General features: G+C 38.6%; 1 long non-coding RNA gene across 1 annotated transcript; it reads right to left on the minus strand.

Moving 5' to 3' along the window:
- Positions 1-1116: 1116 nt before the first annotated feature.
- Positions 1117-2931, minus strand: LOC126989626 (uncharacterized). Its single transcript, XR_007743537.1, has 3 exons — positions 2821-2931; positions 1992-2116; positions 1117-1278 (listed from the first exon to the last, which is right to left on the minus strand). It is a non-coding gene; the product is annotated as an uncharacterized LOC126989626 (long non-coding RNA).
- Positions 2932-4408: the final 1477 nt, after the last annotated feature.

Genomic DNA, 4408 nt, shown 5'->3' on the forward strand with positions numbered 1-4408 from the left:
TAGGGCTGCCTGGTACTTCATGAAATAAACCGTTTATTATTATTATTATTATTATTATTACACACACACAAACACAGAGCATGTAACTTTATATGATGAATCTCAGATGATGTAATAAAATATTTGGAAACAAAAGTAGTTTTATTCACACCTTCATTGACTTATTCATATCCGATAAACCTAATCCAAATTCATAAACAAAATAGTGTACCATAACATTACATAATTATGTGAATTCAGAGCCCTTAAGTATATAATGATATTTGTAAATATAGACATGAACATTGACATTTGTGTCAACATTTAGTTGCACAGAGAGGGCATTAAATTGCAGAAAACAGCAACTATTACTGAAATTTGATGCAAAAGGGGCCAAAGCTTATTATCGAGCTGTCCTGATAAAATTTTGAAATTCTTCATTCTTTCAATAGCACGTTCAACATGCACCCTCAATGAAGCAACCTCCCTTGTTCTGATTCTTTCTTGTGCATTTAGTGCCCTTCCTGAACCATCCTCTTTCTTGCGAGTTAAGGTGGCATGTGCAGTTTTGCACCACGTTGCAGCAGTAGGTCTCCAATATTGAACCCTCTATCCACCATGACAGCATCTCCTGGTTCAATTTTGTCTATCAGTTCAACCTCTGCAATGTGCCTATCAGATGTGTTACCACCATATGGAGTTGACACAAATGTAATAATTCCTGTTGGTGTTATGCCAACAAGAACTTTGGCAGTGTTGTGATGCTTATACATGGAGTATGTCATTGCTTGAGCAGAGCAGTTTGCTGGTTTGTTGATATAAATCTCTGTGCAATCCAAAATTACCCTTGTATCTGCATACTTTACTGGATACCAATCAGGAAGGTTGTCCCTAACTTGCTGAGCTGAAGGCCACAATAGCCACGGTTGCAGTACCTCATACAATACATTTATCCAGGTATTAGTGATGCATGAAACTGAAGCTTGTGAGACTGCAAATAAGTCGCCTAAAACCAGCCGGAAAACCTTGACGGATGTACACAAGTGTAATTAAATACTCATCAAAAGTATCTAGTATTTTCTTACGGCCACGTGCCCCTTTCTTTAAATTTTCCTTTATGCTTTTTGGCCTTTTCCAGTAATTAATTGTTTTTACTCTCTTTTTAATGGTCTGATAAATAGAAATCAAAACACTTTTGTTAGGAAGACCTGTATAGCGCTGAACACTCTTGTCACTAGCAAGAATCCTTCCTCTGGTCCGGGCTCTCTGATCAGTAGGTGCTTCTGTTAGATCTGCCTCCTGAAAAGCATAAAAAGATTATATATATAATATATATATATATATATATAGATATATATATATATATATATATATATATAGATATATATATATATATATATATATATATATATATATATATATATATATATATATATATATATATATATATATATATATATATATATATATATATATATATATATATATATATCTATATATATATATAACTTTCAACAGTTTTCCTTAATTTACTCCAACTTCCTTTTGCCTCAGCGAAAGCGGACACATACCAAAAGAAGCGCAATGAAATTATCTATCTAATGGTGTATAGCGTCACCTTTCCGTTCACTCAAAATTTTGAGATATAGGCCTTTGAAAAAATATAAGATTTTATACACGGCGGGGCAAGCCGCTATGACAAGATAAAACGCGCTGGCTGGCTCTCTCTCTCTCTCTCTCTCTCTCTCTCTCTCTCTCTCTCTCTCTCTCTCTCTCTCTCTCTCTCTCTCTCTCTCTCTCTCTCTCTCTCTCTCTCTCTCTCTCTCTCTCTCTCTCTCTCTCTCTCTCTCTCTCTCTCTCTCTCTCTCTCTCTCTCTCTCTCTCTCTCTCTCTCTCTGTATGTGTATTGTGTGTGTGTGTGTGTGTGTGTGTGTGTGTGTGTGTGTGTGTTTCGGCTTCGCTCGTACATCGCCTTCTGAGGCGTTTTACTTGTTTATATATGTATAACTAACCCTTTCAACTTGTACTCCAACATCCTTGGGCTCAGCTGCTGAAGTAGTAGCAATGGCTGATGCTGAATAGGTGTGATCCTGTGGTTCCGGCACTACCTCTATCTGGAGAAACTGTTCAGCATCAACTGTGGGAAAATGAAATATAAAGTTCAGATATATGTATCATTCAAAAGACATTTCTACACAATGTCACATATAGGAGCACACAGCCTGCTGCTAGCTCAGTGGCAGAGCAATTAAACTAAAACCCCTAACTTACGGCCTCTGCCCCCCTCGACTAGAGTAATTCTTACATGTTTCAGGAATGATTTGTGAATGTCATTTTATAGAAGGAAATATCTTAGAGTAATTAATACTTTCAACTTCTACAATCCTGTCAGCTACATGTTTCCAACTTATAAAATAGTAATAAACTTTTACAAGTTGAAACAGTAATGATTAACCTGAAATTCTAAAGTGAATGAGCTGTTTTAAAGTAAATAAACACTAATTTGGCTTCCTTGGCAATGCTTAAGTTTTTTTCCATTACTCTAGTAAGTTTGCTATGCTTAGGTAAAGAAATGCAGGCAATTACTTCATTCATCAGTGTAGGTACAAGTGGTGAATGTTTTCAAGTCGGCTACATGGCACCGATTTATAGAATAACACAATTTCCCTAGACAAAACTCACGTAATAAGTTATTTCTTACACGATTTCTACATTCTAGACCTTCTAAAAGGGATAATAAACCTAATCTGATGTAAAGCAACCCACTTGTAAATTTGTGCCATAAATTTACCATAAAAGATGTTCAAATCAACACTAAAACTGCATGGTATAGTAACATACCTTGAACTGATGCATTGTGAGCCCATGTCTCGACTTCAATATGGACATCAGTTTGTACTTCTTCGTCAGTTTCCTTTATGAAGTCAATGTTGACTGGCAAGGCAGGGGCAGTGTGAAGAGGGCAGTGACTGGGTTAGTGGTTCTTGATCGCCTCTGTCAGCCGCTGGTGTTCGTGCTCCAAGCCCACTGATGGCACCAGCGTTGTTTTTCGGCCTCCATTGATTGTAGCCGAACAACTCTGGATCAGGATGCGATGGTGACGGCCCGTTGTTCCAGTCTATAAAGTGATTTGAGCACAGTGCATGGTGTCGGGTGGCTTTCCATGTAGGTCCCCTCTTACATCTGGTCACCCACAAACGTCTTCGGGCAGCCTCTTTTTTCTTTGGAAAACGAGCCCAGCCCTTCACCTCAGGATCCTTCTTCTGCGAAGAGGATTTGCAGTCGGCAACAGCACATATGTAGACTGTCATGTTCGAGGACAGTAGCAGCAACAAGTAAATAAGCGCGCGGGATGTTTGTTTTGGTTCTGGCAGGAGGGTTCGTCAATTTCGATTTCGGCGTCAACTGAGCAGATCATTTCGGCTTCGGCCACACATTTTCGTTTTTTTCGCAAAAAACACGTAACGGTTATGTGTTCCATACTTACTGTGCGAAGAATAATCTCTAGAAAGGCGATACAAATTATTTTTTTTGTAATATTCGCTTTGGTTCACTCGTGAAAAATGATGTAGCTGCAACACCCCTTCGATCACTGTTTCGCCTCTAAAAAGATATTTACATTATGTACTTGAGTTGACATCATAAATTATTATAGACAAATAACATTGTGTTTATATTAGTAAGAATATTGGTATTGAAAATTAATATGTATGGTAAATAAGATTTTTTTCAGGATGCCACTTGGCTGAGCGAGACAAATTCTCCCCGCGTAATTAAGCGTGCTGGTGACTCATGACAACTATTGACTATTGGTGATTTGCGCCATTGTAATTGAGAGTGTTGGTGTGTTGTGGTGACAAGTGAGTGTGTATTTGTTTTCTGAATGCGTCTATTGTGCCGTAGTCTAAAATCTGATGAGGGAGGCTGTTCCAGTCACGTATGGTGCGTGGAAAGTATGGGTGCTTGTATGCGTCAGTGTTAGTGTGATATGTTTGGTATTTATGGATGTGTGTGTTACAACTTACGAGTACGTTGACTGTTTGCCTTGTTTAATGTCACGTCGGTCAAGTAGCCTCGTAATATCGTGATATGTAGTAATGAGTTGCTATTCACATGAGCGTTTAGGTCGAAAGCCGTGTTGTGAGTCAATAAGGATGTTGTTTGCGTCAAGGTGACTCATTATGTGTTTGTGTATTGTGTTCGAAAATTTTACATGGAGTCGAAATTAGTGAGATGGGGCGATAATTGGCTGGGTCAGTCCGGTCACCTGTCTTGAATAAAGGATTAATGTTTGCCAAAAGCCAGTCAGAGGGTAATGAGCTGGATGATAAGAACTGGGTGAATATGGCCTGAAGGATAGGGGCAAAGGATTTAAGGATGAAGGCGGGAATGTTGTCGGGGCCAGTGGATTTGGTTGTGTCGAGTCCTT

The sequence above is a fragment of the Eriocheir sinensis genome, unplaced genomic scaffold (assembly GCF_024679095.1).
Source record: "Eriocheir sinensis breed Jianghai 21 unplaced genomic scaffold, ASM2467909v1 Scaffold1248, whole genome shotgun sequence".
NCBI classification, from domain to species: Eukaryota; Metazoa; Arthropoda; class Malacostraca; order Decapoda; family Varunidae; genus Eriocheir; species Eriocheir sinensis.